Source organism: Microcaecilia unicolor, chromosome 7 (assembly GCF_901765095.1).
Source record: "Microcaecilia unicolor chromosome 7, aMicUni1.1, whole genome shotgun sequence".
NCBI classification, from domain to species: Eukaryota; Metazoa; Chordata; class Amphibia; order Gymnophiona; family Siphonopidae; genus Microcaecilia; species Microcaecilia unicolor.
Window position 1 is genome coordinate 191,018,031 of NC_044037.1, and position 21,546 is coordinate 191,039,576.

The following is a 21,546-nucleotide window of genomic DNA, read 5'->3' on the forward strand; positions in this document are numbered from 1 at the left end:
AGTTTAAGAGGGCAAATAAACACCTACTTAGGCACTATTTTATAAAGATGCCTAGGTTTTTATTTTAGAAGTGCTATTTGTGTTTTAAATGTCCATAAACTGGCGGTCATGCATTGATGTCTAAGAACATAAGAAGATAAGCATTGCCATCACTGTACCCTCTAAGCTAAGCAGGAGTCCTCCAACTGAATTGCTGCCAGTAGGGGGCGGTGCTTCAATATTGTGTTTTCAATTGCTAAGGACAGGCAGGTTCCATGGAGTCCTGCGGAGCTTGCCTGTCTCTCACTATTGAAAATGTGATAATGAAACAGTACCTCTCACTGGCAGGACTGTAAATGGAGGACTTCTGATCAGCTTAGAACAGTGGTTGCCGTACTGGGACAGACCGAAGGTCCATCAAGCCTAGTATCCTGTTTTCAACAGTGGCCAATCCAGGTCACAAGATACTAGATACTTGTTCTGATTTTGCAAAGCTGGGATATGGAGGTCTAAAACTGAAGAACATCCAAATGGCAAGGGGGCATGGTCTGGATGTGTTTTGGCCAGAATTAGGACAGAGCCAAAAATTAAATATTCACCCCTGGTTTCTATATATGGCGCCTTCAGTTACACACACAAATCTGGGTGTATTCTGATTTGCGCATGTAACTTAATTGATAATGAGCTGATCATCAGCACTAATTGGCAATAATTAGAATTTACGTACACTACTTGCTAAGCGTATTCTATAATGCAGTCCGCACCAAAATTCTAGTTAATCGGTCAGTGGTTTTTTCTGGCCAGTTAAATAGCTTTGAATAACAGGGAGTTATTCTCCAGAAAAGTGTTCCTATTGAAAGTGAAACTGATAAGGAATACCGGGCTCTGTGACAGCTTTGGGAAAAACAGATATCTGTATTTCTAAAATGAAATAACTGACATAACTGTTTATGTTCCATGACATATAAACATCTATGTTACCATTTCTTAACATAGATGTTTATATGTTGCCACAGAGATGTTTTTGTTCCTTTGTTACCCCATTGAAATTTTAGATGCCTGTTTTTCTAAAACCGATGTTCATGCTGTACGTCATTTCACCTTTTATTTTAGAACAGGTCTATGTCTGCAGATCCTGTTCTAAGATACCAGCAGAACAAATGTCCTGACCTGGATGTCTAATTTCAGATTTGAATGTCATCTCTAAAATGCTGCTCATATTCACCTATATGTCTTTATAAAATACCAGCATGGAAATGATGTCTACATTGCAGGTGCAGAGCGTGATGTGACTCTCTGCAGCACAATTTATCTATATGTGTAAATTAATGTATTTAATAATCGATGCACATAGATGTGAACTCCATCTGTCCTCTGCCCAAACTCCACCCTTTTGCACACCTACTGGCAAATTATGAAAGCACATGTTGTACTGTGCCATTATTTGAAAAGTACATACAAATTAAAGTTGGAAAGAGCAAATTATGCATTATCATGTTCATATGCATATCTTTACACCGGTTGGAATGCTATATCATGCAATTTACGCATGTTTGTGGCCCCATATGCACAAATAGCACTTTATAAAATTACTCCAGAAATGTCCAGTAGATACACTGGAAAAGCTTTGTGAAAATTCGATGAGGATTTGTAAAATGTGCTTTTGAGTTTTTTTTCCATGAATGTGCCAAACTATTGTAGCCAAGATTGAAAATGGCTAAAGTAGGCTTTTAACCATTGAGCAATTCCACTTATTTTTAAAATCATATGTAGGAGAGGCTCCTACCTGGTTAAGTACCACTGACTAGGTCATACCTGGATAGTACTGCTGAAAAGCTAGGTAGACTCCACCCCCATTAATGCCAGGGTGATCTGGGGGCAGAATTTGGGCGGATTAGGGAGTTATCTGGCAGCCAATATTCAGTGGCAGTGCCTGGATAACTATCTGGTTAACTTGGGACAGCAAAACAGCTGTATCCAGGTACTGCTGTTAAATATCAGCAGTGGTTGGGTAACCCAGGAGCACGCTTATGCTTGGATATTCAAAGCTAGTACCCAGATAGGCTGCCAGCCTAATTGTTACCACCATAGGTTTTTAACCCTTTAAATTAATGGAACAATTTTGGTAAAACAGATGTTTTCTTTTTATTATGGGGCTTTTTTGCAAACCAGCAGTATGCTACTGCAGTGGTAGCGCATGGCAAACCGCACTACCACTGGGATCTCCCAGGTAGATAGTTCCGGCACTAGAAAATAACTTCTATTTTCTAGTGCCGGTGGACGCACAATAGGTATGCCTTGCGGTAATCGGGCAGCGGTTACTACCGGAGTCCTCAAATAGGAGGCGATAAGGGCTTCGGCAGTAAGTGGCCGCACGCCAAATTTTTAAGTAGTGTACAGTCATTTACTGCCTCTATTGGGGAAAATGTCCTTTTACCCACTGCAGTAAAAGGTTGCCTCAGTGCGCAGCAGTCCCACACGCCAACACCACCACGAGCCACCTTTTACTGTCACTTGGTAAAACAGCCCTGCAGCCACTCCACCATATGATGATGGTAATAATAATAATAACTAGTAGTAGTATTAACTAAACATTGCACGGAGATACTGCATTTTAATAGTATGGTAATGATTTTCAATGCTGAAAAATTAAAATGTGTAGATCTTTGGGTCTTTGCTTTGCAAATATTGTGGCTAATGGATAGAGCTGTTAGATCTGCCTAAGGAATGTAACATGTCACACTTCTATTGCATGTCATAGGTGCTCTTTTCATTATCAGTACAAAGGACATACACACTTCATTTCACTTAAGTATTTATTGCTTATTCTGAGTATTGTGCTATGCCAATGCTAATTTTGAAGCTAAACACTTCCAGCAACCCCCCCCCCCCCCCCCCCCCCGATATACAGCCGGTAGCACTTTGACTGTCCACTGCCAGCATTCAACACGGATATTCTGTGCCAGGCAGCTTCCTGCGACTGGCATTGAATATCTGGATTTTTCAACATCAGCAAATGCATGACCAGTTAAGTTGATATTCAGACAGCTGACCATGGCTTAGCACGCAAAGATAGCCCTTCTTTTTATGTTGCCTTATTTGGCCGCAAACCCTGGCTGGTCAAGTTCTGAATATCGGGACTTAACCGGTCATGTCCCCGGGATTCCCCCAACATCACTGACTTTATTTGCGGCGCTAAATGCCAATAAAAATGACCAGTTATCTGCCAAGACGCAAGTTGACCGGTTGGCAACTATGCCCAGCTGGTTAACTCAAGTTCAATATCGGGTCCTTCGTGTGCAAGGTCAGTTTCCAACAACATTAGGTTAAACTCCCAAACAAGCAGTAAGTGAGTCTGGCTGCCAAGCTCCAAAACTGTGAAAAGCTGCCATTAAAATTACAGCATTCTAACGCTGGATCGCAGTGGTCCATGGCATGCCGGCTTGTTCATTAGCTACTGTGTGCATACTCTGATTGGCAGGGACCAGGTATGCAGACAGCAGATAAGAAAGACACACACATACAGAGGAAAAGAGAAAAAGGACAACAATGCTTTCATTACTGACACATCGAGTATAACAGTTACAATTTGCCGAGGGTGTTTGATGGAAGATACTGTCAGTATATATGATATTTAGCAGGCTTTCCTTTCTCAACATTTCCTACTGGGAAAAGCCCATTGGCATGTGAAGCTGAGAGACCATGTGTCCAATTATTGGTGTCTTTGGCAAGAGAATTTTTTTCTCCATTCCTTCTCTGTTACCATCCCAGCTTAATTCTAAAACTGCTCTGATCCCATTAAGATAGTGGACATCAACTGTCATATGGTACTATTTGTTACACAGTATATAAAGAAAATGAACCTGCAAAAATGGATTCAAATACTATAATCTCTCAAGCTCATCGCTTGACTCTAGCAGAAAAAGAGACTGCAGTTCCTCTGAAAAACTATTACTCCCCATCTCATTAGTGCTCACTCCACTGTGAGACAATACAATAAATAATTAGAGCACAAGGTGGTGTGAAACTGGCTATGAAGTGAAGAAAATTGGAGTTTAGAGAGTCTAGAAGACTCAGGGGGATGTTATAATTCTATTCAAAAAGAATTCTTTAGTGTTACAGCAAGCAAGTGTCTAGAAATCTTATGAGACAGATTGACTACTATATCTAGGTACTCCTAGAATTATATATATCTTCATCCTGTGATATTGGTTCCTAGACAGCATGGGTATATGCATATTTTCCACAGTATGCACTGTTTATTCTACATAAATGGGGCTCCTAGCCTCCCATGATTCCAACCAAGGGAAGGTCCACAGAATCATGCTTTCTCTGTGGAGTTCCCTGTTCCCTGTACTGCCATGGGAGGGGGGGGGGGGTGGCTAGAATACCTACAGTAGGAACAGTGGTGAATCTGTTGGCACCTCACTTTGAGCTGTGTCCTTCCCCATCTGCTTATAGAACTGGACTGTTGTACATTACAGTGTGCAGTTCTAAGAGTGACAGTCTGGGCTACAAACATATGGGGGGGGGGGGGGGGTGACAGCTTAAAGCTGGGTGCTGCTGGGGTCACCAGAGTGAGAGATTCAGTGAGTGGGTGGAGAAAGTAAAACAGCAAAGAACAAGTCAAAGGATGGGGGTGATGTGCACTGGTCACCCATTTGTAATTATTAACTGTTCCGTGGCCAAATATAATACACAGTAAAAGAACAAGAAAGCATTTCTTCCATTTGGTGGTCTGTGTACTCACCAAGCCAGTTGGCCACATGCAGTGTACTCATGTCACAGGACTTCATATTTTCATGTTTTCTGTAGTGATTGGATTTTTTGGGGGGGAAGGATGGGGTTCAAGGGTAAGAGTTTGAAGAATAAGGATTAAGGAATGGAGGGAAGCAAGAGAGAATAATAAGGAAATTGAATAAGGGAGAGAAATATTTTGATGAAGGGGGCATGCCTGGGGACAGAGAGTGGGCGCTTCTATACAAATCAGTTAGAGTATCGACATTGCCATGTGCTAATTGATTAGTACAGGTTTAGCACATAAGTCTCTACCACCTACAAAGGTGATGATAAGGGCTCATGCTCTAATGGGAAAATTAGCATATGGCCATTACTGGAAATGTCTGAAAATTAGCCATTTTACCTCTGCAGTAAAAATAGCCTTAGCGTGCAGGAAAGACCAGTGTTAGGGCATGCTAAGGCCACTTTTTGCTGCAGCTTAGTGAAAAGGCCCCTAAATGAATTGTTTGCTTTGATCTTTACTGAGGAAGACTTAAGGGAGTTACCCATGTTAGAGATTATATTTAATGGTCATGTTTGAAGGAACTGAAACAAATCTCAGTGAACTTGAAATATGTAATAGAATAAATTGACAAACTAAAGAATAGCAAATCACCTGGACTGGATGGCATACATCCCTAAGTACTGGAAAAAGAATGAAATTACACATCTTCTATTAGTAATTTGTAACCTATCATTAAATTACTATAGTACCTGAAGATTGGAAGGTAGCCAATGTAATGCCAATATTTTTTTTAAGGATTCCATGGGTGATCCAGGAAACTGCAGACTAGTGGGTCTGATGACAGTGCTGGACAAAATGGTAAAAACTATTACATTACATTAGGTCTTATAGACCACTACAGCTGACAAGTTCTGAGCGGATAACAAGAAGAGAAAGCGCATACTCAGACAAAATATTTATTTATACATTAAGAAGAAAACTACTTAACATATAAATAATCATGGTTTAATGGGATAAAAATCATGGTTTAATGGGATTTAGAAAAGGAAAATTATTCAGTGTTGTCATAGGCGGTCGGTGGCCCAACTGTTTGGGGAGGCTAAAGGGGGTGGGGCCAGGGGGTGGAGCTTACCTCCATAATTGTCTGATAACACACAGAAAAAAAATAAGTAAAAATAATAGTCACAATTAATACCTTTTATTAAATTTAAATATTAGATATGTATCATATGTCAAAGAATAAAGTGGTTGCTCAAAGCATATATTAACCACAATTGCTCGACTGCAAAACACTATGCACAACATTGTGCAAAAACACACTCAGAACCTTACTGTACCATAAATATTACACTGGGCAGACCCCAATACACCACCCATACGGAAAATGCAGACCGTCAACAATATGAAACAAGGGATCATGATATCACAATTCTCATGTAGAGCCATTGAACATCCTTTTAGGGTGGATAGTGTTCACAATGAGCTCCTTTTATTAACGACCATATGTAGATCCTTCAAGAGGTAGTGTGTCATGATTTAGGCTCTAAAACCCTTTCTGATGGGTTTTAAAACACAGGCCAATACACAATCTCTCCACCGCAAAACACTATACACAAACTTGTGCAAAAACACACTCATAACCTTACCAAACCATAACAGCACTAATTCCAAGGACAGGAGGAGCTACAACCTTATGCGTGGAAAGGCAGCACTGTAATTACACCGGGCTCTAAAACACCAAGTGAAACAACCTAGTGAAACAAAAAAACAAAAAAAAAAAGAGCTGCAAATACTACTCACTAGCAGAATACTGCACCTTCATCACACATGAAATACACGACACAACAGATATGAAGGCAAAATACTGAACTGGAAAGTTACCTCAAGAAGTCGGACTCAGCATGCAGCAATACTAGAAAAATTGAAACTTACATGCAAAATATCACAGATGCACATTTCCAAAAGCTGACATATTCCAATTAATAAATTCTGAATAAAAAAATGTTTTCTACCTTTGCTGTCTGAGCATTTAGTTTTTCTATTAGTGTCTTCTGTTTTATGCAGTGTCTTCTTTCCATTTGATATTTTTTCTCTCACCATGTCCTTTTTCAAGATCTTATTTCCATTTTGTTTCTTCATGACGCCCAACTCCTTTCTTTTCCTTTCTCTCCTCTCCTATATCTGTCTCTGACACTGATCTTTGAGGATTGGAGGAGAGATAAAAACATAGATGAGAAACAGTCTCCCTCCACTTACCTCTCTAATCCTCCCATTTTCATGTCTCTCATTCTTTGTCAGCCTCCTATTCCCTTGTCTTTCAGCTACTTTTTAGTTGCCCATTTCCACTCTTTGTGATCATCCTCTTCCTAGACTCATCTACATTCATCTGCCTCTCATCCCTTCACCAACCAGTTTCTTCCTCATCACTCATCCTCTCTCCACCTTCAGTTCCTGACTTACATCACACCCCTTATCTACACTCCTACCCCACTTTTACTTCCCCATTTCTAACCTCTCACACCTCCATCAATAACTTCTCTTACCCCTTAATAGCCCTCTGCCTCTTTCTTTTCATTCCTGTGTAATCTGAGGTTTAAAAAAAAAAAAGAGGGAAAAAAGTTACTGTCCTTCTGATGGCTGCAATGTTTTTGAAGGATGGCTAGCAAGAGAGAGAACCCTGGGAGCACAACTGGCTTTGGGGGTTGCTCTGTAGCTGTGTGGTTGAGGTGGAAGCCAGCAGAAGACTGTCAGTATCAGCAGAAGAGAAGGTAGTGAAGGCAACAGCCACAAACCAGCGACATCAATCAAGAAAAAGGCATTACAGGCTCGCCTCCAGCTTCTCCCTTCACACAGTGTCCCGCCCTCGCTGAAACAGGAAATGCATCATCAGAGAAGGCGGGACACTTTGTGAAGGGAGAAGCTGGAGGCGAGCCTGTAATGCCTTTTTCTTGATTGACGTCGCTGGGAAGTAAAAGGTTAAAGTGCGCGCGAAGGGGGGTGTAAGGGAGGAGGAGGGCGGGCTGCCGATCGGGAAGCCGGCGACTCGTGAGAGTGGGAAGGAAGGAGGCAGAGGGAGAGCTATCTGGCGAAAGTGCTGCCGCTGCGTTTGTGAAGGCAGCAGCCAAAGGAAATCCATGATTGGGCTTATACGGGGCGCCTATGAGTGTTGTGAAATCACATTCAGATTGTGAGAAATTGCAGGAGAACTTTGTGAGACTGGGAAACTAGGCATCCAAATAGCAGATGATATTTAGGAGTCCTTTTACTAAGTTGTGGTAAAAAGTGGCCTTAGCACACCCTTACACAGGTTTTTCCTGCACGCTATGTTTACTGCAGCCAGAAAATGGCCAATTGTCCATTTTCCCTATTATTGGCTATGTGCTAATCCTGCCATTAATGCATGGCCATTACCAAAAATTAGCGTGTGAACCCTTATTGCCACCTATTTTGTAGGCAGTAAGGGCTCTTATACTAATCCCATGCTAATCAGGTAGCATGTGGTATTGTAGCCGTGCTGATTTGTGCTGCCATGCCTACTCTCCACCCCCAGACACGCCTTCTCAGAGAAAAATAAAGATACTTTTTTAGAGCATGGTTTACGTGCGCACATTGGGCTTTCACCACAGGACGCCTCAACGCATCTCGCAGTAAGCTGCGGTAAGCACATGCTAGTACTTACCCCAGCTTAGTAAAAGGAGTTCTTTTACTAACTGAAAGTGTTGCACATAGAATAGAATATCCCAAATTATAGCTATATGGTATTAAGTTCAATATTAAAAATCACCACCTAGGAAAAGGATTTTTTTTTTTTTTTTTTTTTAATTGTTTTATTTATTAAATTTTTACATTTATATCCACCAACATAAATGTATTGGAAATATCAGAAATTATAATAGGTATATAATACATTATATCAAACTGATATACTTGACTTAAACATTTTAATTAGTCCACTATAAGAAGTAATAGATCAAGATACTAAGAAATTTCTAGTAAGTAATACATTAACATAGTATAAACTATTGCTAACAGAAGGGAAAAACGGAAGGTCACAGCCGGCGTTAAACAGCATTAACTATGGGAGTTTCTACAGGTGAAACATCTTTTTCTTTTAATTCAATTAACTCCAATAATTTCTTGGGTGTAAAAAACACAAAATTCACTTTTGCCAAGGAGACATAACATTTACAAGGAAATTTTAAAATAAAAGTTCCACCTAATTTAAGAATTCTTGATTTATACATCAAGAATTCTTTTCTCCTTTTTTGTGTAATACGCGCCATGTCGGGAAAAACCTGTATCTTTTGTCCCAAGAAAGAGTCATTAATATGGCGAAAATATGAGCGAAAAATATTGTTTCTATCTGGTTCAAGAGCGAAGGTGACTAATAATGTTGTTCTTTCGGTTATTAATTCAAGAGAACTCTCCAAGAATTCTGTCAGATTTAAATCAAAATTAGGAGCAGGTTGAGATTGTTCTTTAGGCACCTTACTTATCCCAGTTATGTACTGGGCCCTCGTTATGGGAGGATATCCCTCAACGGGTATTCCCAGTACGTCACAGAAATATTTCTTAAGCATGTCCAAAGAGGAAATAAGAGGCGATTTAGGGAAATTCAGGAATCTTAAATTATTCCTGCGTCCATTGTTTTCAAGATATTCCAGTTTTCTTTCTTGGATTTCTCTATCTTTAATCAAGTTCATAGTTAAACTTTTTAGTTCTTCAATTTCTCCTGACATTTTAGTAATTTTCACATTCTGTTCTTGAAATTGTTCAGATAAATCCTTATTAGACTTTTTTATCTCAAGTATTTCACCTTTAACTGAGGCATTCATTAATAATAAAGTACTATTCACACCTTGTATGGCATCCCATAGTGTGTCTAACGACACCACTGAAGGTCTTATAATTCCTCCGGTACTCACTGCCACGATCTCCCGGGTTGGTGGAACAATATCCAGTGTAGATGTTTCTTTTCCCGGGGTCGAGGTGCCCATAGGTCCTCCTTCCGCAGCCAACACCGGTTTTTCATTCTCGGGTGGCTGTGGCCCCATGGTCAGCAAATCGTCTCCAGGTCGCGGAGGAACAGTGTAAGAAGGAGGGCTCAACGACGCTCCTTCTATGCTGCACTCAAGGCCCAAAATGGCCGAATCCGCCGAAGTGAACACCCGCTCTCCAAGGGCTCGAACTCCAAAGTTCTCCATAGTTGTCTGACGAGAGGTGGGTAACGAGGGCGGTACTGCGGAGGAAGAAACCGCCGTCTTCCCCTTTCTCTTACCCATCGCGAAGTCGGGTAAGTGATCCTCTGCCAGAAGCGATGTTGATTCTCAGGAGCTACTGAGCCACACAACCGTTCACGTCGCCATCTTGATCTCCACTAGGAAAAGGATTTAAGGAATATTGTGGACAATATATTGAAGTTTTCTCAGGGCCAGAATCTATATAAGGTGCCAAAAAAATCCACGCAGTAAACATTTCTGCCTAAGAGTATTCTATAAGCGGTGCCTAGATTTAGGCACGGTATATAGAATATGCTTAGTTGAGATCCCAACTCCTAAAACTATGCGTCTCCATTTACACCAATAAAAATGTGGCGTAAATCGTTTGTGTACTGGGCCATATTCTGTAACTACACACGTAAATTTTGGAACACCCACGAAACACCCACGCCCCTTTTGAACTCCACGCATTGGGATTTAGACACAGTTCATTACAGAATACGCTTAGTGTAAATTTTAATTGTTACCAATTAGTGCTTATTATTGCTTGTTAAGTGCTATTATCAATGCTGATTAGCTTGTTAAGCAAATTAAGTTAAGCACATTCTTATAGAATACACCTGGATTTTGATGCAGATCTCTAGGTCCACTGTATAGAATCTGGGGGTCAGAGTGCAGCAGTAACAAAAAAAAAAAAAACATGAAACAAAAACAAAACACAAATAGAATGTTAGGGTATATTGGGAAAAGAATATGGAATAAAACAATGTTATAATGCTCTATTGCCCCATCATACAACCTTGTATGCAAATCTGGTTGCATCATTTCAAACAAAATGCATAGCAGAATTAGAAAAGGTACAGAGAAAGGAGAACAAAATGATGAAGGAGATGGAATGACTCCCTTAGGAGAAAATGCTAAAGAGACTGGGGCTCTTCAGCTTGGAAAGAGATGGCTAAGAGGAGATATGATAAAGATCCATAACATCTGGAGTAGAGTGGAATGGGTAAATGTAAATTGATTGTTTTCTCTTTAAGAAAGTACAAAGACTAGGGAGCATACAATAAACATTCCATGAATCAAAGTCCTTAATCCCTTAAGACGTGAGAGAAAGCCACTGCTTATCCCTGAGGGTAAGCTGCAAGAAATCTTACTTTTGGGGATCCTGTCAGGTACTTGTGACTTGAATTGACCAATACTGGAAATAGGATACTGGGCTTGATGGACCGTTGGTCTGACCCAGTATAGCAATTTTTATGTTTTTATGGAAAACAAGTAAGAGAATAGGGCTAAGAGAGAATGAGTGAATGGATGGGAAGCAAGAATGAGTGATAGGACTGGGGGAGGATGAAACAAGCATGAATGAGAGAATGAGAAGCTATGAGGAGATCATTGGAGGGGAATGAAGGGATTGAAGAAAGTATGAAGTATGAGAAAGAGGGTGTGACTAGATTGCTTCTCCCTTTACTGATCCTAGGTCCCCCCCCCCTCCATGACCTTGGATCCCCTCTTTCTCCTCCCACCCTCAACAGTGGCGTAGCCAGAAGTCAATTTTTGGGTGGGCCAACAGGTTGGATGGGTGGGCACTAGACAGTGGTGTGCTGGTAAATGTTTAACAACAGGCTCTCTCCCTGGTCCACCTCTGCGCCCCCCCCCCCCCCGTCCACCTGTTCACCTCCCCTCAAAATTGCAGAGCTGGCTATAGCCAGGGAGAGAGCCTGGGGGGTGGGGGAGGCAATGCATTACTCTCTCCAGGAAAAAAAACATTAAATGATCCCAGGTTCCAATCTAATTCATGTTTAATGTGGGATAAAATGCCATAAATAAGTAAATAAATATAAACTTTTAATGTTGAGCACCTGATTCTCAAAGTGGACGTGTTCCAATCATTATAATGAAAATAAATTATTTTTTTCTATCTTTGCTGTCTGGTGACTTTGTTTTTCTGATCATACTGGCCCAGTATCTGATTCTGCTGCTATCTGTCCTCTTTACTCTGTTTCCAGGGCTTCCTTTCCATTTATTTCTTTACTTTCCGCCTTTCTTCTTTATTTCTTGCTCTGGGTCCTCCGTAGACTTGACTGTCCAGTGGATCCAGCTTCTGCCTATTTTCTTCATCCATGTGCAATTTTCTCCTCTCTTCCTTTTCCCTCATCTCATCTCCTTCCTCACTCTTTCTTTCCCTCCATCCATGTCCAGCAATTCTCCTCTCTCTCCCTTCCCTCTCCTCCATCCATATCCAGCAGCCTCCTCTCTCCTGCCCTTCCCTTCATCCATCCATGTCCAGCAACCCTCCTCTGCCCCCTGCCCTCCCCTCCATCCACCCATGTCCAGCAACTCTCCTCTCCCCTCCATCCATCCATACCCAGCAATTCTCTTCTCTCCCCTGCCCCTATCCATTCATCCCCAGCAATTCTGTTCTTGCCCCTGTCCCCTCCATCCATCCATTCCCAGCAATTCTCCTCTCTCCCCTGCCCCCCACCTCCATCCATCCATCATCCCCAGCAATTCTCCTCTCTCTCCCCTGCCCCCCACCTCCATCCATCCATCCCCAGCAATTCTCCTCTCTCCCCTGACCCCCACCTCCATCCATCTATCCCGTGACTCTCCTCTCTCCCCTCCCCTCCCGCTCCCATCCATGTGTCCAGCGATTCTCCTTCACCCCCATGCATCCTTCCCTCCCATTCCACCTGCCCGCCCTCTCTCGGACGGCAGCGCTTCCCAGACGCTGCCTACCGCCGCCACGATCTACCTCCTCCCTCTGTCTCACTCTCAACAGCAGCGGTAGCGATTCAAACACGCTACCTTCTGCTTCTAACCCGGAAGCGTCTCCTCTGCAGAGGAGACACTTCCGGGTTAGAGGCAGGAGGCAGCGTGTTTGAATCGCGATGCTACCGCTGCTGTTGAGACAGAGGGAGGAGGTAGATCATGGCGGCGGTAGGCAGCATCTGGGAAGCGCTGCCGCCAGAGAGAAGGAGGCAGATGCAGGATCAGTGCTCCCTGCTCCCTCCGCTCCGCTCCGCTGCTGGGTTGGCCTGAACCCAAACTGGGTGGGCCTAGGCCCATCCAGGCCCACCCATGGCTACGCCCCTGACCCTCAATCCCTCTTCTTTTCCCCATTCTCTTTGTCCTTTACTCTTTCCATAATCTCCCCCCCCCCCCCCCCGTGTACCTAACTCTTTGGCTTGAGACACTTCTCTTTATAACGCCTCTGAGATTTGTCTCTCTTCCCATCCCCCAGGTCCCTTCTCTTTTCCATATTTTGGATTCCCTTCTCTTCTTTCCAGCACCGGTCGCTAAAATCACTTTTCTCCCAACAAAAGGGAGAGGAATGACTTCAGAGCTCAATACTTACTTTGCAGGTCAGCCACATCAGAAGTCATGCTAGATAAACAATCTTAACTAACAATCATGCAGTGGTGGTAAGTTTTTGTTGTTCAAGATGGTTAGCACATGTAGCATTACTTACAATAATGGATGCTTAATAAACTACCCCTAAAATTTTACATCAGGAATCTTAGAATACTGCTAGTCTCATCAATTACTTGCATCTTGCAAATTCAAACAATTGTTTATATAAGCTATGGCAATTTCCATATATCGAAAAGATGAGTCTTATCAGAGTTTATACTATTGTAATGCCAAGTACATTGGTCAAAACAAAAATAATTAGTTTCAGCTCCAACTAATTCATAATGCTGCAGCATAACTGATATAGAGTTGCAAGTGGTGTAAGCACATTACCCCCTCGGATTCTATATAGCGCACTTGTTGGCCTTTCCTGAGTCTCTCCTGATCTAATGCCCCTCTTTTGGTTACCCTTCTGTGTGGGTATACTGTGCAATAATCTCCTCACTTCTGTCCCATTTTTCTCTTTGTAAACTGCTTAGATACTCCTTGTTTATAGGTGTAAAAAGCAAAATAAACTTGCTTAGTTTTCTGCATTGGGGTAGAATAGCTAATAGCCTCATTATCACTGTTTATGCGCCAGTGTCTTATTTTAGATTTTGTGCAGGCTTAGCCTCTGTGCAAAACTCTTTTCTCCATCATATACCCAGAAACGTTTGTGCAGATTGTTGTTACAGCACACTCCCATCCACACAAAATTTCTGCATTGGCCCCTCACTGCCAGAATTCAAGGAACTGGTGGCTTATAATACCAGTAAGTAGTCTGAGGCTAGTCAAGAATGGAAAAAACAGAAAAACTAGAAGGACGGGAAGAAATTAGCTTATTTTAAAAGAAAAACAAACAAACAAAAGGATTACCCCTGCAGGTTCCATAGAGCTGCCTAATAGTTGAATGATAAACATTTAAATGTAGCAAGTACTTGACATCTTGTGTCAAACATGGTTTTATTCTCAAGAACAGGCCTTGAATACCTGATCAGTATATTGCAGCAAGCGGTGGTGTCAGTTCCTACATGTATATCTCTCTATTCAAGGTTGTAATTAACTACATTTCTCAGCTATGGCAGATGATGTATTAAATTGTGATAATTTAATACAGGAGATTGTTGCACAGTATACCCACACAGACGGGTAACCAAAAGAGGGGCATTAGATCAGGAGAGACTCAGGAAAGGCCAACAGGAAGAAAAATGCCTTGCGTGAGGATTTGGATTTGTTACATGATCATATGAAAGTGGTGTAGATAAACTATTTGTTGTATTTACCCACGAGAAAGATACCTGGGTTACAAGACCCACAACCTGAACCTTTCTATATTTGTAGTAATTCCTTTCTTCCTACATAAAAAGAGTTTTGAGTAACCAGCAGCTATATAATTGTATAACAGGGCACTTAAGCACATATGTTACACCTATTTTATAGCAAAAACTGGGCACATACACAGTAAAACCAAAGTAAGTTAACTCAAATACAGTCAAGCAAAGATACTCCAGATCTTTTTAAGCCGTATCAAAAATATTTATTATATGAAAATTACTGTATATAAAAATAATATCACTCCTATCACACACACAACTCACATTCATACTGCTAATGCCCTGACATAGTGGTCACATTCTTGCACTGAATATTATCAAACATAATATGCAGTTTTTTAACTTATATTCAAAACCATTTCACCCGTCGGGAAGAAGATTAGTCCAGTGCCACCCTTGCTATCTTTCTTCTGTAACCAAGAAGGTATAGCATTTATACAGAACTCCTGGATATAATAATGTCACTTTATCAAAACGCGAAACAAACAGCAGCTTGCTGATGGCACCAAATATGTTGTTCGGCACGATCCAAATCAAGATTATCCGTTACAATGGGTCAGTCATTGAAAGCAACCCAAGTGATCACCAGTCAGGCTGATAAGCACAAGATTCAAATACCCCACTGCTCTTCAACGTAAGACCGCATTTTGTAGTTCTTCTTCAAGAGAAGCAAACGCAAATCCCTATGAAAAAAAAAATACAAAACAGTAATCCTAACCAATACCCATGACCCAAATTAAATCTACTAAACACAATCTCAAAAATGAAAACAAACATAAATATAAATATACGGCTGCTTACCGGGGGGACACCTTCCAAACCATGCCCACAGTATCCTGTTGCTCGGGTGGAAATGCCCTTACAATCTATTTCCAGGATTAAATAGAACGTGGATCATTAAAATAATTAAATCACCATTCCACCTCCAAATTTAGCCCCCCAGGAGACACTGTGTTCCATTGAAAAATAAATCTTTATTCCAAATTCAACAAGACATTACCAACATCACCTGCACGCTTCAGAATCACCTGCGATAGTGCCAAAAAACGTAATTCATTGATTAAATGGCCCTTAGATGCCCAATGTACCATCAAAGGTGCCTCCATTCGCAAATTTTTAATATTGCTGATATGCTCAGCCACTCACAATTTCAGCTTTCTTCTCATATGACCAATGTAATACAGGTGGCAAGGGCACATAGAAGCAGAACCACTTGCGATAGCCCACAAGTGGTTTATTGTAAGGTAGAACATCTTAGTGGTTGCTGGAATGGGCAAATTAGTGGTGGACAATGAGAATTTACAATACATACATTTTCCACATGGTGAATGTCTCCCTTCCGATAAATCACATATGGGGGCCTTCAGTATCTCACCCATATTAGGTCTTCATCTATAAGCAATTTTCGAATGTTTCCTCAATACTGGGTGCACAGCTAATACATTCCAAAATTTGTGAATAATCTTGCCAACTGCGGTAGCTCTAGTTGAAAACAGAAGAACACATACAAGAGGGGCTCTTAATCTCATTATGAGACAAAAAAAAGCCAATGGCGATGGGCATACAAAGCCCGCTTGTAGGCTCTCTTAACCACCCTCCTCGGGTAGCCCCTCTGAATAAACCACTCAAACATACCGACTGTAATTTAAATTGTTCTACAGAAGAGCACAGTCGCCTCAAACGAAGAAACTCTGACAGTTCTTCCTGATGGGTGAAACGTTTTCAAATATAAGTTAATGAACTGCATATTATGTTTGATAATATTCAGTGCAACAATGTGACCACTATGTCAGGGCATTAGCAGTATGAATGTGAGTTGGGTGTGTGATGAGTGATATTATTTTTATATAATTTTCATACAATAAATATTTTTGGTACAGCTTAAAAAGATCTGGAGTATTTTTGCTTGACACCTATTTTATAAATATAACTTATTGCGCCTATGTGCCTTTATATTACTATCTCAGGGAAAGCAGGTGCAAACATTTACACCTGCTCTGAGGCATTCTACTTCTGCGCATTAATGTACCTCTAAAAATAAGAACATCTCCACGTGGTAAACACATGACTGGAGCAACCCTATTGAGCAACCTGGAGCTAGCTGAGAAAAACTAGATTAATCAATGATTTGTTCCAAATTTGCTGTAGTGTGTAACTTGAAACTTCGAATTGACATTTTTTTGCAGTTGAAAATAATGAGATGTTTTCATTGATAGAGACCTGTGCAATAAAATATATGCTACTGTTGGAGAACTTGCAAACTTGTAAAAATTTATCTTTCATGGTAAAATACCACTTAAAATGGCATGCAATTAGTTTTACCCTGTGCAATTTGTTGTAGGCCTAATGTGGCCATGGTACCAGTAAGCTCAGGAAGTTTAAAAAAAAGTATACTGTGTATGTTAGCTATATGCTCTGGCCTGAAACAAAACAGCTTGATAACATAGGGGGCCTCATGACAAACAGTGTTCATTCTAATAGATACACCTTGAAGACTGAACATGAAACCTTGTTTGGTCACTAAGCGTCTATCTCAGGAGTCTAAAAGCAAGGAAGAATTTTCTCCATTAAAGTACAGAGGAAGCTTTTTAAAAACACCTTAAAGCTATAATGCATAACAAAGTGGTATATATTCTGGTACTGTATGGTAATTGTCCAAAACATAGACAGATCAAAATAATCAGTGAAAAACAAACACAAAAGAACCACCAATGTGGCTTGTAGATGTTGATTGAATAAACCAGACCTGATATGGCTATATTTCGGCAGATGCCTGCATCAGGGGTTTAGGCTCAGTTTATACAAATTTTCAGCTTGCAGAACAAAGATATGACTAGAAGAATTAACTTTATTCTATTGCGAGAATACTATGGATTATGACTATGTAAACCGCACTAAACCTGCTGTATGTGGGAAAGTGCAGGGTACAAATTTAATAATAAATAAATAATAGTGGTTAGCTTGTGTTGTCCAAATGATCAACAGTTTGACATCAGGCAATGGAGGGTTGAGTGACTTGCCCAAGATCAGAAGGAGCTGCAGTGGGATTTGAATCTGGTTCCCACTGTTCTAATTATTAGGCTACTCCTCCACTCCATGTACATTTACAGTTAATTCATAGGCCTCAAAGTCTGGAGCAGGTTTTACCTGAGAGGAAAACGAAATCCTGTTTTGGAACTTTGTACAAATGATTCTTATGTATTCTGAGGATGCTTTTGCAAGAATTACAAGTCATTCATGCTTAGCTTACATGTCACTTTTTACTGTGATGTGCTATATAGCTTGTTATATAGAAGTTTATCACAAGAGGGAGCTCAAGAGAACATATGAGAGCTCTGAAAGAAGTTAGCTTATGGTAAAGTTGGCAAGAAATCAGCTTATATTGAAGAAGAGTAGGCTGGAAGATGTTGTGAGGAAGCAGCTAGGGCTTTAAATACAGCAGTAGTTGAGCACCTGGAACTAATCTGAGAAGCTACTAGTAAATAAACTGAAAGCCAGAGTGTTGGAAGAAGCAAGGTAATGGACAGGAGAAAAGGATGCAACTGGGCCTAGTTATCAGGAATGCCAGATCCAGAAGGGAGGTACAAACATAATATATATATCTACTAGGGATGACAGACAAATTTAGTACACATTTATTGCCTATTGGAAGTACCACAAAATAGTGAAGATGACCAAATAATAGAGCAGAAGTCTAGAGATTCAATGTATCACAAATAAACTGTTATTGGAAAACAGTGACCAAACATGGCTGTGTTTCAGCTAAATGCATACATTTTTACTAAAGAAGGTTCCAGTTGCACATATATGAGATTATACAGCTGTGATATTTGATCATGTAAGTCTGAACAATAAAGCAGAAAAGCAGCACTGAAGAAACTTTGGTTCATGTGTCTGCTGTATATGCAGATGTATAATCTTATATGTGTAGATCTGGAACCTTTTTGGTAAACATTAAGAGCTCTTGACAGACATTTAGACATATTGGGTCACTGCTTTCCAGCAAAGGATTATTTAGAATGCATTAAATCTGTAGTCTTCTACATCATTATTTGTCTCCACTATTTTGCTGATCTTATTTTGCAAAGGCTGTTTCTTCTTTTCTTTCCTATTGGAAGTAGAACCTGGTTTACCTTGTGCAAGAAGCATGTTTGTTAAACTTACTGACGAGAGGACTTTAGTGAATAATCTCCTGATAGATTAAAAGGTTGAAATCTTTACTGTAGACAACTAGATCAGCCAGAAGGTGGATGACACATAAAACCCATAAACCATAGTCTATATTTATTTATTTATTTTATATACCATTTCTTATTGCTATTGCAAAACAGAACGGTTTACATTAAGAAGAAATATTTCTCATACATACATACATACAAACAAACAAATAAGAACTCCAATCATTGATATAAAAGCATTATGGAGGGTCTGACCAACTGAGAGTCAGAACATTATTACCTGCTAGAAATGCATATTGGAATAAGTCCTACAAGAGGGCTGTAAATGCTATGAAAAGTATTGATTAGAAGCCAATGGTGAAGCATTCAACTAATTGATAAATAACTATTTTAACTAGTAAACCCTCATCTGGCATCATCCTTGAAAAAGGGAGGAGGAGGCCTAGTGGTTAGGGTGGTGGACTTTGGTCCTGAGGAACGGAGTTCAATCCCCGGCACAGGCAGCTCCTTGTGACTCTGGGCAAGTCACTTAACCCTCCATTGCCCCATGTAAGCCGCATTGAGCCTGCCATGAGTGGGAAAGTGCGGGGTACAAAAATAACAAAAAATAAGACGTTGCTGAGTTCCTGACCCAGAACTGACATAGAGGGACTAGCCAGTGACATTATACACTTTCACTTACTAGAATGCATCAATTTAAGATCATTCAGGTGCTGATATTACTGGTCAATGCATTCCTATTCAGTTTATCATTTTGGACAATTATCTGGAGTTCTGCATGCATTACAATTATTTATTTGTAACTTAAAACCATATATACTACCTAAAATTCATAAGAGTTTTCTGTGATTACAGTCTGAATTCTATAGGATTGCTACGAGTATCCTGGATTCTATACTGCTGTCTTACCTGTGTATCTCTCTCTAATTTTTTCCAGAGAACATTGCTGACTTTACTTCCATTTATCCATTACAGGAAAAAAAAAATATTTTCCTTTGACTTGCAGAGCTGTTTGCTGCTATAATTTGCTATATTTCTGTCCTCCTGCTGACTTGTGTGGTTTTTTTTGTGCTGAAATTGACTGTTCAATAAGGGTGCTTATTTCAAGAATTTTATTTGAAACTCTTCATACTGCAGAGTTGACTGATGTTTAATCTAATTAATTGGGCTGCAGTTTTACCTGATTCCTAGTAGAGTTTGTGTCTGTAAGGGGGGGGGGGACTGCTTCCTGAGGATTTGGGAATTCCTGAGAAGCACTACATGCCTGAAAGCTAAGCTTTTCTGAATTTATATACGTTGTGTTTAGTTTGATTCATAGATTCTATACTGCTTTCTTACCTTGTGTGTTTCTCTAATTTCTTCCTAGAACATTGCTAACTTTACATCCATCTATTTTACTTAAAAAAACATCCTTTCCCCTCACACGCAGAGCTGCTTGATGATATAATTTGCAGAGAACAGCTATGAGTGATGAGGATAAAGCAAATGTGCTAAACAAATGCTTGTCTTCGGTGTTCACAGAAGAAAATCCTGGAGAAGGACCGTGGTCAGCTGCCAAGCGTATATCTTGGAATGGAGTAGATATTGCACTTTTCACAGAAGAAAAGGTTTATAAACAGCATGAACATCTGAAAGTGGATAAAGCTATTGGGCTGGAAGGAATACATCTCATGATACTTAGGGAGCTCAGAAAAATCCTAGCTGGACCTCTTAGATTTATTTAATAGACCTTTAGAGATGGGAGCGGTTCTCTGAGATTGGAGACGAGTGGATGTAGTCCCTATTCACAAAAGCAGAGGCAGGGAAGAAGTGGGAAACTACAGGCTAGTAAGCCTCCCTTTAGTGGTAGAAAATATAATGGAGTCACTGCTGAAGAAAAAGACAGTTAACTTTCTAGAATTCAACAGGTTGCAGGATCCGAGGCAATATGGCTTTACCAAAGGAAAATCCTGCCAAATCTGATTTGATTTCTTTGACTGGGTGAACAAAGAACTAGAAGAAAGACACATGCTAGATGTAATCTATTTAGATTTCAGCAAAGACTTTAATACGGTTTCTCACAGAAGATTCTTGAATAAGCTGAGAGAGCTGAATTTAGGATCCAAAGTGGTAAACTGGATTGGAAACTGGTTGACCAACTGGCGACAGAGGGTTGTGGTAAATAGAAGTCACTCGGAGGAAAGGAAGGTGAATAGTGGAGTGTCTCAGGGGTCGTTACTGGGGTTGATTCTGTTTAATATATTTGTGAGAAACATTGCTGAAGGGTTAGAAAGAAAAGTTTGCCTTTTTGCAGATGAGACAAAGATAGCCAATAGATTGATTACCCGGGAAAGAGTAGAAACAATGAGACAAGATCTCCAAACCTTATAAGAATGGTCAAAGGTCTGGCAGTTAAACTTTAATGCGAAGAACTGCATAGTGATGCACTTGGGGTACAGAAATCCAAAGGAGATGTATGAGATAGGAGGAGAGAGCTTGATATGCACAGGTTGGGGTGATGGTGTCTGAGTATCTGAAGGTGACAAAACAATGCAACAAGGCAGTGACAACTGCCAGAAGGATACTAGGCTGCATAGAGAGGGGTATAACCAGCAGAATAAAAGAAGTATTGATGCCCTTGTACAAGTTGTTAGTGAGGCCCCACTTGGAGTATTGTGTTCAGTTTTGGAGGCCACATCTTGCTAAGGATGTAAAAAGACTTG

At 40.5% G+C, this 21,546-nt stretch overlaps 1 protein-coding gene across 1 annotated transcript in view; it reads left to right on the forward strand.

Moving 5' to 3' along the window:
- ERBB4 (erb-b2 receptor tyrosine kinase 4) overlaps positions 1-21,546 on the forward strand; it is a 1,861,028-nt gene that overhangs the window by 661,031 nt on the left and 1,178,451 nt on the right. The window lies entirely within an intron of this gene.